At 42.0% G+C, this 14,341-nt stretch overlaps 1 protein-coding gene and 1 long non-coding RNA gene across 11 annotated transcripts in view; one reads left to right on the top strand and one right to left on the bottom strand.

Annotated features, from left to right (window-relative positions):
• Positions 1-4,434: 4,434 nt before the first annotated feature.
• Positions 4,435-14,039, bottom strand: LOC110368576. Its single transcript, XR_004931758.1, has 3 exons — positions 13,096-14,039; positions 7,355-7,482; positions 4,435-4,743 (listed from the first exon to the last, which is right to left on the bottom strand). It is a non-coding gene; the product is annotated as an uncharacterized LOC110368576 (long non-coding RNA).
• The window catches only part of kcnc3b (potassium voltage-gated channel, Shaw-related subfamily, member 3b), a 72,661-nt gene continuing 63,070 nt past the window's right edge, over positions 4,751-14,341 (top strand). For all 10 annotated transcript variants that reach the window (XM_021316829.2, XM_021316827.2, XM_036141718.1 and 7 more), the window contains exon 1: positions 4,751-5,613. The gene's annotated coding sequence lies outside the window, so the exon portion shown is untranslated. The remainder of the gene's footprint in view (positions 5,614-14,341) is intronic.

The raw sequence follows: 14,341 nt of genomic DNA, 5'->3' as shown, positions 1-14,341 counted from the left end.
CCAAACTTTCTGTGGTCCTAATGGACAACAAAGATCCCTTGTTGTAAAGATAAAAAAGGTGATTAACTTTATTTGACACAAAATAGCCTGAGAAATTTGACCTTAATTTATATCAAGCCTCACTTCATAATTCCTTATTAAATGGGAAAAAATAACTAACCAAAATAGTTCTGTGAAGAACTAAAGGTAAATCTTTAGATGGACTATAGCATGTCGTCACACATCGTCTCTGTGTTGTTCTCCAGTCTCTTGTTTACATTGTCGGCCCGGCGCGTACGTCCGTGTGAACAGCTCCAACTCAGGGCTTAGCCCATCCCTGCCTCCGCCGTGTTCAGGACCCACTATTACCACAAAAAAAAAAAAAAACAAAGGTCTTTGGCAAAAGAGATTTTAGATAAGGAAAGAGACAAAATGAAAATTAGCAATGGCATCACGTTTCCAAGGTGGTGAGCAGAAGCAGATCCAGTTTTACTCGGAGCTAGCTTTTCTCCTCAGGACAGGTGAGTAACAGCCTTTTTGTTGGTGTTACAGTCTTGTTAGACTGCTATGTTAACTCGATTCAATGTAATGCTGCCATTGTGGCATGTGGCTTAATTGTTGGAGTTTGACCAGCAATGGGCCAGGCGTTGTGAGGCGAGTAGCCGGTAGCTCAGCTAGCACAGTTAGCGTTGTTTTATGCAGCTCAGCGAGCTGTTAGCTGTCCACTGTGATCCTCACGTAATTCATTTCAATTCAATCTTATTTATATAGCGTCACATCATGAAACACGTCATCTCAAGGCTCTTTCCAAAGTCAGCTTCCATCAGATCCTCCAGGTTGGTGAGAAAATGTTTCCTCTCTAAGGAAACCCAGCAGATTGCATCAAGTCTCTCCAAGCAGCATTCACTCCTCCTGAAAGAGCGTAGAGCCACAGTGGACAGTCGTCTGCATTGTTGATGGCTTTGCAGCAATCCCTCATACTGAGCATGCATAAAGCGATAGTGGAGAGGAAAACCTCTAAAAACATACATTCAGGGCATTCGTTTTTGTTTTTTTTTTACAAAAAACTGTAAAAATGAAACGGATAACTGGTCTGATGTTTAGATTTTGGAAGTAAAGAGAGGCGTAGCTTGCCACACATCTTGTTTTAGTGCTCAACAGCGAATCTAGTGTTAGAATTTCGCTTATGGCTCCTTTAAGTATTTTCTGCATGTTGTTTCCTACAGTCACAGACACGTTTCTAGATAATCCACCTCTTCACATCCTTCCACAAACACCAAACACGGTGGTTATGTCGTCGTTGCTGTTTCTCATTAGGATCCTGTTAAAAAAAAAAAGGGAAATAAATTGCCGTATCAAATAAGATGTATGTCAAGTGGTTCTATTATACCATGCTTTGGTTTTAATATCTGAAATTAAAAAATCTGAATGATTCTGACATAACGCAGCTCTAATTACTGCAAAAAAAAAAAAAAAACTGACTCATGGACACTGAATACAAATGCATGCCACACTTATAAGATTCTTATTTACGAAATAAAAAAAGTGTAACATGGAAAAATGTGTTTCAAGGGGCATGAATACTTTTACAAGGCACTGTTTCAGTGTTTCACCTTTGCACTACATTCAGTCCACTGAAACATGTTGCAAGACATGTACCATTGAATTCTGGCAAGTTTTATTTTATTTTTTTCTGAAATGTTATTCTTTGTAAGTCAAGAGTTTGTTCACTTCCACGGAACGGGTTATCTTGCGGTTGTGCGTGCTAAGAAGTCATTAGAAATGCTCCCTTTGGACTGCAGCTGGAAAATGGGGAACCTGATAAAGGAACATCTGCTCCAAACCGTGGGATTGTTTTTCCCAGAAACTGAGAGAGGGAGAAATTGGGGGGAATTGACGGGGGTGTGGAGCGGTGATTCAGTGCACTTTCCCTTCTGCCACCTTTTGGGGGAAAGGTATACTGCTTGCAGAGTGTAATAGGTCCTGAAGCTGGACAGCTTAAATAGACCAAAGGGTTTTAATCATATTTTGAGTACAATCATTGTCTAATTCCTGTCATCAGTTCGCTGGTTATGACTTGTAATTATGAATTTACCATAATATGTTTTAACACGTGTATTAAACAGTGTTGCTCTTGAGAATGGCATCTTTTATCACGACAAGCTTTACCTGGATAAAGGTGAAACAAATAAAATATTTCTACTTTGACTCTTCCATCTCTTAAGACTTATGACCTTTTAAACACATACTTGAATGTTTGGTTTTTAGCCTAAGCAGCAAATGTGTCAGCAAACAGACCAAAGAGGGAGAAACTTTTTTTTTTAATTCTAAGCTGATTGTAGAAGGACACCAGGCTGCGGTTTTCACTGTTCAAGTGAGGAAACGTCTCTTGAAAGCGACCTGCGTTTGTCTTCTGCTGCAGGGCTGTGGCAGATGAAAATAAATCCGGACCAATTGGTTGTTTATTTGGCTCTGTGTCTATTTGTTCCTGAAATTATTGGGAATACTATTTGCACTTAAAGCTTTTGAGTAGGTCTCAAACAGTGGGATTTTGTTTCAGAACTTTTCACCGTGTAAGACCTCAATATTGTTGCTTTTTGTTTTTGCTGCAAACTGGGGACTTAAACTGTTGAAACATCTTTTTATACCTGGGAGCTCATTATTTTTTGCTCTCTGATTTTGACATCTTTCTCCTTGATGTTAATTTTTAAGTCTCATTTATAATAACCTTGAATTTGTTTCTAATTTATGTTGCATAACTCAAATGGTCATCGCTGAAGGTCATTTTCTATGGCCGTTCTCTTGCATCAGCTTTAAATGAAGTTCAGTTGTCTCAATCTTCCCGTGTCTCCTTTTCCCTTAATTCCCCGTCTGCACTTTGGTCTTTCAGGAGTGTTCTGTGGTCAAAGCTAAATCCTACAGGCACTGATGGAATGGACTTTGGTCCTTCCTGTAAATTTCACGAGACAATTTTGCACTCAGTTTCCCATCAATAAGTCCATCAGGGAAACTGCTCGCTGGCCGCCGCCTCACAATAAGCCGCAGAGAGGATGAGGTTGACGTCTGCATGCCTGAAGTCACTCGGTTTATTCTGCACCACTTCGCTGATGTTGCTTATGCATCTCAAGCTGAAACAGGTCATAAATGTTTAAAAACACTGAGACAGTAACATTATAAAAATAGATTTTATGGTTCTAGGATTTTCATGTTTGGATTATTCAACAGGAGTTTAAAGCAAAATGTCATCTTTTTTTGTTTAATTAAAAAAAACTAATTTATTTATGAGATTACCCTTTAACTGATCAGATTTTCAAAAGGAAAAACCACTAATTTATACTAATTTGTTGCTAAATTGGACACATCATACATTTTTGAATAGCAAAACTAACCTAAAAAATAGTTTTTTGTAAAGTCAAACCTTTAACTTCACTTTATTTATTTGGTAGAGAGAAGAAAATCACATGGTAACAAATAATTGGGCCCCATCTTATTGCAGCACTAACAATTCCTGCAAGAAAATGAGTTTAAGCTTACAAATAACCTTTAATTTGGAAGAAATTCTGACCAGTAATCAAGGACTTCATGTGTGCTGGGCTGCAAATATAACAGGAAAATCATTTTTAGGCACTCATAAAAATGGGAAAGATGAGAGAACAATCCATTCAAGAAGGGCTAATGTACGTTGTTCTACAAAGTTATTTTAAACATTTATCTTGCATGCCAAAATGTTTGTTTTGGTGAGCTTTAAGAAAAGGACATTTCTGTGACTCTTAAGATTTGAGCTTTTAAGCAACTAAATAAGTAAGGAGTAAAAACACGTGTAAAGCACGGTGGAAGATCTATAACGCTGTGGGCTTCTATCTTTCCACTGAACTAGGAACCTTGTCAGTGGTAATTTTTAAATCTAAATACCAGTACAAGAAAAATAAGTTCTCATTGGTTGTTTCAGCAGGAAAAGGATCCAGACATATGACCAGATCAGCACGGAAATTGTTCATCAGACCCATATAAATGTATATAGGTGCAAATGTGGATTGCAGAACTTTATTTAAAGTCCATCTGGTTGATTATAATTGATGGAAGGAGTGAACTAAAGACTGAATGCTGATATTGGATCAAAAGGTGTTTTGACAAAGTAATTGGATGTGCACAATTCTGCAACTGCGTTATTATGTTTTTGTCCTAAATTTTTATTACTGAATCGCTGTCACAGTAAAGGTGAAAAAGCTTTGGATCCAGTTTATTTTAAGTCTGAAATTTCATGGGGACACTTTTAAGAATCACTGAACAAGTAGAAATGCAGAGAACTTTCGCAATAACATTTTATTGTAATATCATATATAACAAAAGGCTCAAAAAACATTTTGGTTTAATCAATCACCCCTACCACCTGAAAACCTGAGGACACCTAAAGGTGAATATCCAGACTGCTGCTAAGCTTTGCTTCCTTTGTTACGTTCTGTCATTTGTGCCATTTAGAGCTGCAGATGCTTCTCATCTTGAACAATAATGACAATAAAAAATGCTGTTCTACCATATAAATAATATTTCAAAAGTAAAAAAAAAAACACAGTTGATTGAAGAATGTGTCTATTTATTTTTCAAATGATGTTATTGCAGTTAAACTCCTGACTCCAGCCTGTGTGAGAGAATCCACCTGCTCTACTGAAACCACATGATGTCAGCCGAGCCACAATCAAAGCCAGGAACCTGTAGACAAAATGGTGTTTGTGCGTCCATCCAGCAGACCGAGCCTCAGTGGGGCTGAAATGAGGAGGGGGGGGGACAAAAAAAACAATGAATCACCACAATCTCCTGTTTAAAAAAAAAAAAATCTATTATGCTGTTCTCGTATTCATGAAGTTCAGAAGACATATGGGAAAAACATTAGCCTCTATATTCACCAGGGTCCTCCCACCCTTTCCGTCTTGCTCTCTAATCCGCCCACATGTACCGTCTGAGGGAGAAAAAATAGTGCAGGAGGTGACGCTCCTCCGAAGGAACAGAGAGAGAGGGGGGAGGCAGAGGGAGAGGTGTCTACAGGCTGCATCTTCACTGAAACATTTGGAAGAGGGGGGAGACAGAGGAAGAGCCTGAATGGTAGCTACACCCTGCGCCTGGAAGCGTAGAGAACCAGAGAGAGAGCGAGCGAGAGAGAGAGAGAGAGGCGCTGTGACCAGAGCTGCCAGCTTTTTCTTTTTCTTTTCCGTTTTTTGGCAATAACAAAGAGGTGGGAGAGACAGAACATAGCATAAATAAGAAGGGGGACTTCTGCTTCATTTCATCCGAGAGACTCCATCCCTTTGCCATCATCAGCAGCATGACCATAAGCTCTATAAGTAACATCCGGCAATAATAGCAACGGGTATCAATGCGAGGTTTCCAGCAACAGATGCGCGCGATTTGATTTTGATTGGAGAGAGAGAGAGAGAGAGATAGAGAGAGAGAGAGAAAAAAACCACAACCCTCCCAAAAAAAAAAAAAGATCAACTGAATGCCTGCGAGAAACTGGACCCTGAAATCAAAAGGCAGAGCCATCAAACAGAGAAATCTACATTGTGATTGATCTTTTTTTTTTCTAAAGCTTCATGTGCGTCTCTGCGCGCACTCGAAACGAACCTGAGCCAAAAGCAAGTGAGTATTAAACCGCATCTGTGTCTATATTTATTATTATCATTATTATTATTATTATTATTATTTCACATTTGTGTGTTCCTGTTGGTGGCTTTGTTTTTAACGAACAGAGTATTCTCTCAGCCAGAAAAAACGCTAATTATAAAACGATGATGTTTTGGACACGAATACAGCCGTCTAGCAACATTCAACAAGTCTGCAATTACCTGCCAAAAAAAAAATAGGTGTAATCTGATTGTGTTCTGATCACCGTCTAACTCAGAGCACTTTGTGTAAATTGTAAACTGGGCAACGATCTTTGCAATCTGCCTAAAATCATAGAAAACAAAGGGCATCTCTTCTTTGCCACTGGCTCATTGAAATGTGGCTTAAAGATTCCACCCCTCATTGCACAAATGGTGGGTGTTTCCCCGTGTTCAGCACTAGATCAGAGCAGTTTCATGACTCTGAGAGAACTGAGTGCATACATGCATCCCCGCCTGCATCATTCCGCCTGCACGAGTTTTCATGTGTGTGTGTGTGTGTGTGTCTCGCTTTGTGCTTTTTGCAGGAATGCATCTGCTCTCCTCTTTGCGTGTCACTTTCCGTATGCGTGCGCGTGTTGCTTTATCTCACACCCCGGCTGGCAGTGTTTGCTAAGTGTCAAGGCCTGAAATGGAGGTTTGATGTTGGGGAAGAGAAGCAGAGGACGGAGGCTGGGGGTGCTGAACAGGAAGGACATAGTGTCTCTGAGATCTCATCCAGGAAGTCTATGAAAGCTATGGAGGGGAGATGTTAAATGTCTAGACTCCCCCCCCCCCTCTCCCCCCATACCACCTCCAGGGCACCGCACATCCCGTCGTTTGCTGACAGGTTTCTCCATCTGCATTCAGCTGCATTTCACACACAGACTCTCTGGTTTCATAACAGCTCTTCTGCCAACTGGCTCCAGTGAGCTCCTCTCCTAATGGCAACTCTCTGCCTCTTCTCCTCCATTTGCTCTCCCTCTGCCACCTAACCCAGCCCCTCTCGGTCCTGCATTATGAATCTCATGCCGGTGCTATTTTTAGGCCCAGGGTAACCCAGAAAACACCCCTTTGGATTTTTTTTTTCTTGCAAAAAGAGAAAAAACTCAAATGAAAAAGACGGAGGAGTCACCCCTCCTCGTGAGAGACGGCGGCGTGCTGTCAGTGATTGGTAGAGTAAGTAAAAGGGGCTCGTAAAAGGAGGGCACCGCTGTTTAAATCTATTTTTGAAGCGGTGATTGAATTACGCATCTATCGAGCGCGCCTCCGCCTCGGACCCTTCATCTCTCCCTGGCTCTGATGCCTTCTCTCTCATCTGTGGGCCTCAGAGCGGAGAACTTCACCACGTCCGTCCTGATTGAGATAATCCAGCTTCTAATTTCCAGGTTACTCTCCTCCGTTCCTCCGTTTAGCGTCGCTGCACTTAATATTTGGCTTGTTCAGGGTTTTTTTCTTTTTTTGAAGATAGGTTCTGCAAAGTTATCATCAGTAACGGTTCGCTTAGTTGCAGTAGACAGATTTCATTTCACTGTGAGGTTTAGAAAAGAGCAGAAATCCTCAGAGAAGCAAACAACGAGCCACAATCTAGATTTCAGCAGTTTAAAAACCTGAAACTGAAACTATTTGCATTAAAGGGTTTCACATATTCCAGGATCTTAAACATCTACACCTTCAGAACAAACAGTTTATTTCTGTTATTTCAGGCGAACAGCATCTGTGTTACAAGGTAGCCTTACATTGGGGAAGGAGGAGGGCGTGATCATTTCCAAGCAATCACACAACCTGGAAAAGCACAGGAACGTAGCAGGATGGGTCCTTCTGCACAAGCGACAGCCGTCCATCAAATCCACAGCTTTACTCCATCCTGGTGGGCACAGAGCAAAATGATGAGGCCACCAACATCAACCTCAAACCTGAACAGCTTTCCCTTGTGGCCGTGGAAATAGTCAATAGTCGCTAACATGACAGGTATAAACATATTCAGTTTTAAATAGCTAAAATCAGCTGAAACTGAGGCTCCGTCTGACTGTTAATCTTTCCAACTCTGAGGATTTCGTTACTATTTTACAAACTCATCGTTATGAAAATGTCTCCTGCAGATAAGGAGGTTACCACTGATAATAACTTCACAAAACCTAATTTCAAGAAATCTGAACTTGTTTCTTTAAAGGCCTAGATCAGGAATTTTCAAAAGAGATTTTGTTAAAAGGCTATAAGCAGTTAAAATCTTACCCACATTAAATAATCACGGCTAATCCAGGGGGAGACTAAACCCAACACAAATGTCTAGCATCATCAAAAGACTTCGGGGGTCAATAACTTCTTAGTAAACACTAATTTATGAACCTTTAAACCATCATCGGGTTTGTAATAGATGGAGGGAAATTATTATTATTATAATAGAATACATCTAACCCTAAACCTGACCCTTATGACACTCATAAGCTGTCACATTATATCATCATTTACAACAAAATTTATCATCCTAAATGATGTTACGAATTGGAATTTTAAGGCTTATTCCTTTTTTACATGCACCAACCAGAAAGAACTTTTTGCACGAACTGGAACCGTTTTTATTTTGTGAGGTTGATAGTTGTCAACTATATAATATTGGTTAGTGACGCAGGGGGAAAAGCATAGGAGGCAGTGCACCACCAATGATCTCCCTGTGTGAATCAAGTATGGTGAAATTAAATACTTATTACTTAAATTTAACTAATACATGTTTCCAGTCAGAGTAACTCTGACAAATAAGCAGTCCTTTTTTTTGTTAAACCTTCATTAAATCAGATAAAAGACCGACTGAGATCCAGACTTCTTACTTTAGCCTAGCCAAGAAATGCAACCATGCATGTCTTAGTGGACAAGACCAACAGAAAACAATGATTAAAAAAACATTAAAAATATATTATGTGAGAGCAATTTGACAAGTAAAGTGCAGGAGTTATTGTTGTCACGATAATAATATAACATTTAGAGACAGTAACGATTTAAGATTTGAGACGTGAAACTAGCTCTGACCGTTTCACTTCACATTTGAGGGAATTTAGAGCAGAGGAGACAGAAAACGCCAGGAGCAGAGAAATGCAAAATGTCATTTGATCGTAAGGCATAACGGCTTCAGTTGTCTAAAGAAAAGTACATAAAGAAGTAAGAACTTAGCCGATAACGTTCTTGTAAACCAGGATGTGTGTATATTGCCTTACAACCAAGGAAGGGATGCCAGCTTTAACATCGAGTTCACAGTGATGGACGAGGCAGCTGCCGGCATTCATTCAAACCCCTGTAATATTTGCCCTTTTGTACATTTTATACATAACTTTATCTTTAAATCCAGCAGTTATCCTGACTACGAACATTATACGGGTTACGTTCTCAGTACATGTTTCCTCCATGTTCAGCAACTTTCCAGACAACTCTAAGGTTCATAACGCAGTGTTCCCACGAGCCAATGTGACTGCTAGCATCTTCCTTCAACTAACCTGTCTAATCTGGATGTTTTCAGATTTTCTGCACATGCACACAGTAAAAACTGTGATTTGCAAATATGCTTTTCAATGTTTTCAAAGATTTTTAACGCTTGGTTCACTTTGTATACGTGTGGACTCCATAGCCAAAGATTGTCAGAAATAATGACATGGAAGTCCATTTTGTAAATGTAAAATCTGTCCTTCTGTGCTCGAAAGCGTCACAACAGTGAATAATTATTTTCCTAAATTAATCCACACCTCTCATGTTTCATCCTGACTTTGCTTTAATTAAAAATCAAAAGTGAACGGAGGAAATTAATGACGGACAGCGAAGTGTAAAACCTGTCAAAGGAAACATGAGTTGCAACTGCTTTGCAAAAATCTTTAGTCGAACATTCTTTTGAGTTTTTATCGTAATGTAAACTTGCTGCCATCTGCGCGCAGAGCATAGCTATTACAGCTTTTTTTTTTATTGAATTTAAACAGATCGTCTTGATAAAAGTAGATTTTTTTTCCCCACAAAATGGGAAAATATCCGTTTAAATACAGATTAGTGAATAATGATTAGTTTATGTGAGACCTGTTCGTTTAGGAGACATTGTCAAAGTCAGCAAGTCCATGCAATTATTATAATTTCTTTAGATAGATTTACCAGTCGTCATAATAAACTGGGATTGACAGCATAATATATTTTTGTGTGTGAGCAAAGTGCCTGGAGACAACACATGCTGTGAATCAGCATAATATAACTAAACTGTATTGAATTACTAAACCTTCTGCAGGTACGATATTAACTGCATCTAACCCATAACTCCTCTCAGATACCCTGAACTACTCAGTTACATTAAGCCTTCTCCTCTTCTGTCACACCTCTTTTGCATCTAATCGCCAACTTCTCTCTTCAGTATCTAATTGTCTTGCAGGTCACAGGTCAGAAATGAGGGTACTAATGCTCCGTTTCTCTGTTTGGGCCCCATGCGCCGCATCACTGACCTGCCGGATCATAACAGCCCTAATCACGCCGGCAGGGTAGAGTCATTAATTAGGAGCAGGCAGGTTTAAATGACTAAGAGAGGAGCTGGTGAAGCGGGGCTTAGAGCTATCTGCTCCGAGCACATATTCTCCACAAAGCTGGTTTTGAAGTTGAACACCGAGGGATTTTAGCTCAGATTTACCCGGGGTCTAAAAATAGAGCTCCTTCTCGACATGACACAGTATCTTGTCCCCCTTATTTCAGCCTCGCCTTCAGGGATTAATCTGACCTTTTCTTTACCAAAACACCTTCTTCTAACCGCTTTTCTACCCACTTTTCATCCTCATGCCCCAACCTTGCTTCGTATCTATTAGGAAAAACTTCCTCTTATAGGTTAGAAATGATTTTAGACACAGCCTGCTCCCAGTGCTTCTATTACAGGCTCCACTGCTGTCGGTCCATTCCCGAAAAGGGCTTTCTGTGTTAATAACCCCGAGGCAGCTAAATGGAGCAAAGCAGAAGTGTACGAGTTTAGTTTTTCACAGAAAAAAGGGAGCAGCGGCAATTGCAAGCTTCTGGCAACGGGTGAGCAACCAATATGCACAGCACTTAAGACCCCTGAGGGGGAGTGATGGCTACAGCATGTGTGGATTGGTCAGCCCTGAAGAGCTCCACCGTGATGTTGCCGAGTAGAGAAGCAGCCTCTGGTAGATTAGACATTTCCTCCTTCCGTGCCCAAGTGATTTCACCCCTGGCAATCTTCAATATTGTTGTAGTAAAGAAAAGCTTCTTGGTGTAAGCTCAGCATTCATTTGCCTTTCCTCCATATAGTCATGCCATCCTTTCATTATTCAGTGTGTTCCTACCCCGACCAGCCCATAAAATCCTCCCCCCCCCCCCCGCACACACACACGTCCTATACCGGCTCCTCTCCTCAGATTTACACTGTGAGGTGCAGAGAGGGCGGGTGAGGTGGGGCGGCACGCGTCGTGGTGTGACACCGCACTAAAAGGGGAGGTGACCGCAGTGCTTTCGGTTGTGCTGCAGTGCTCCGGTTTCTCCTGCTGGGGTCTCCTCGACACTGGGGATGAGCGCTGGCGAGGAGAGGGAGACATGGTAGAGAGGAGGGAGGGAGAGGAGGAGAGGAAAGGAGGCAGGGATGCGATAAGGATGGAACAGCATGAAGCCTTGTGGTTACATCCTTTGATGAGGTACAGTAGCGTGTGGAGGGAACGCTGGCTGTGCAGAGACATACATAGCACCCCCCCCCCCCCCATTTCAGAAGCTTTTTGACCATCCAGCTCAGCAGCAGCTCTTTTTCACCCATCAGAACACCTCAGGTGCTGTCCTGTGGCACCAGAAAATCGTCTCTCCTAATTTTTGTGCTTCCTTCTCCCACCTCCCCTCAGTCACCTTCCTCTGCTCCAACTATCTCCATATCTGTTCCTTCACCTCCCTAATTCCTGTCTCCCACCTCTCAGCGATTGGTAAAGGTTTTTCACTTTTTCTGCCAACTGCTGCTTCTGTTCCGCATAGTCAGCACTCCTCTAAATTCCTCCCTCTCCGTTCCTCCATCCCCCCGGATACTGCTGCTACTGCTGCTGCTGGTACCTCACAGTCAATGCATCCCATAATCTTGCGCTCCCTCCCTCCCTCCCTCCCTCCTCTTCTTGCTGCAGTGTTTCTGCTAATATATATTAACGTCAGCACGGTGCAAAAACTGAGTGTGTGTGCACCGACAAGCAGCATCATGCTGCAGAGACAATCCCCTTTGCTGAAAGGGTCTTTTATTTTTACACATATGCGTCTCATTCTGGGTTTTTCTTTGTAGCCAGGTGAGCATGTGTGTACTCCTCCTCCTGCTCGCTTTCTTCCCCTCGTGTGTGTGTGTAGCGGCGGGTGGCGCAGGACATGGTGGCCAAGGCAGGAAATGCTGCAGGAGAGAGAAAGTGGTGGTGCTCTAGGGTAGGAAAGGTGGGGGGATTGATCCTCCTCTCTGCTCCTCTGCAAAGTCCCAACCTTCATTTCTCAAACCTTGCCATGTGCATCCTCTTTCTTTTTCCTTCTCACATTTGTACTCTTTCACTCTCTTTTGGTTCACTTCCTTTGGTGAACCATTCCACTGCTTTAAGGGATTCTTTTTCAGATTTTCCCTCCTTCTGCAGCTTTTCTCCTCAAATCCAGCCGCAAACAATCGAATAACACGCATCGCAACTAAAACCAATCCAGTCCTCCTAATAGCGACGGAAACTTAGTTCTGCATTCGACATTCCAACCTCAGCCTCTGCCGTTCAGAAGTAATTTTGATAAAATCAATAAGTTCAACTCACCGTGAAGGAACAAACAGACACATGACCACAGTTACAGACTCGTGGCCGAGCGTGAATAAAATATTCAGCAGTTCGCCCAATAAATCCACAGCTACGGCTGTAAAGTGCAAGCTGGAGTGCGTTGTTACAAAGTTAAACTAAAGCAGGAGTTGTTCTCCTGGAGAGCAGACATGAAAAATAAAACAACTGGACTTCTATTCTGAAGCTAGAAGTCCATTTGTTTTATTTTTTAACCTTTTATGTGGATTAGTCATGACCTGGAAGACCAGGAATCTTCACCGACATCATGAAAAGGAGGAAACTTTGCAGAAAAGTTCAGGAGTGCTGTCCATGGTGCTGAAAAGCGAGCCGTCCCGGCAGCATACGCAGGACAGAACCCATGCTGGATTGGGCTCTTTTGCACACTCTTTATTTATTTATCTATTATATGATGACAATATCTGTCTCTGTTTATATCTGCCTGCATGCAAACTGCATTAGTTTTGGGCAAAAATAAAATAAAAAAATGCATCACAACTCTAAAACTTTGCAGTGTTTCATGTCAAGCAAGCACAGGCGAGGGTCCTGCAGCAAAGCACACGGGAAGACCTGAAATTACCGGAGTGGAGAGAAACTGAGTTATTCAACTTTTCTCACGTCTTCATCTTAGTAATAGCTTCTCCGTTAGTTCTTATCAACTCATGCTTTTTAGTAGTTCTTACCTTCGTGTGGACAAACATAATTTCCCCCCTGGTTTTGAAAAAAAAAAAAGTCTTGAAACATAACTTTCCACATAAAAAAAACAACAAAAAATTGTTTTTTCAGGTATAAAAAGTGCAACAACAACAAAAAAAAAAAAACAGAAAGAAATAAGATTGCAGTCTTTTACATCAAAGAGAGCAAGAGAGAAAATAAAGCCGAGAGCAAAGAGGAAAGTAAAATAAGTTTGGGAAGCAAATCAAAGCAAATGGAGTGAATCAAAGTGCGACGCAGTGATGGGAGGAGATAGAAAAAGTGACGGCAGAGAGAGAAAGAGTGAGAGCGGGAGAAAAGATGGAGAGAATCACGGGAGACGAATAAGACTTAAGGAAGAAGAAAGAAGAAGTGAAGCCTTGATTCCCCTTCTTCAGTGAAATGTGACTCCTTTATGCGAAACATGAGAGTGAGAGAGGAAGAGAAAGTAAGGCAGAGGGAGGGAGGGCTCACAGGAGAGGAGAGGAGGAGGCGGGAAGGAGGAGGAGGAGGATCGTGGTGCATTTCTCTGAATAGGGAAAAAAGGTTAACAACATAAACACAGTGGGCTCTTCCTTTCTTTTCTTCTTTCCCCCTTCCTGCTGGGAACGCGTGTCTTTTCTAAAGCCCCTCTGGATGGCGAGGCGGCCCACGGGTGGACAAGCTGACCCTCAGTGGGAGAACAGAGCAAACAACTGCTGCTTTTTACTGCAGCAGAATTCATTCACTTTTACAGCGCACTCTCCTTTTAATGCTCCCCCCCTCTTTTTTCTCTTCCATTACTACACAAGAGACAACATTACACGAGCTGCCCTCACCGATTCTGCTGCATTCACTCTCTCTCCGCCCCCCCCCAGCAGCCCTTTTCCATCAGAAATCAGATTTTTCAGCCTCATCCTCTTTCTTTCTCACCTTCTTCTCTTTCTCTTTAAGCCCCCCTCCCTCCCTCCCTCCCTCTCTCTTTCTCTCCCTCTCACACACACAGATACGCACAGTGCAGTGCAGTGCATGGGAAAAGTGGCATAATTGTGCATCGCCTGGATCTCAGTGCGGTCGGAGGGGGCTGCAGCAGTTTGTGTAGAGCACGCACGCAGGCTTGATTGAGGAGATCTAACATTAGTGCGGACACCACACTCTCAGCAGGCAGTTAGCGCGCACAGAAACACGCACACACACACGCACACACACGCATGCACCTCTGCACCAACACGTCACAGAGGTATTCTGGAGGAAGGT

Source organism: Fundulus heteroclitus, chromosome 10 (genome assembly GCF_011125445.2).
Source record: "Fundulus heteroclitus isolate FHET01 chromosome 10, MU-UCD_Fhet_4.1, whole genome shotgun sequence".
Classification (NCBI taxonomy): Eukaryota; Metazoa; Chordata; class Actinopteri; order Cyprinodontiformes; family Fundulidae; genus Fundulus; species Fundulus heteroclitus.
Note: the sequence above shows the minus strand (reverse complement) of the source record. Positions and strands in the feature narration are given on the sequence as shown.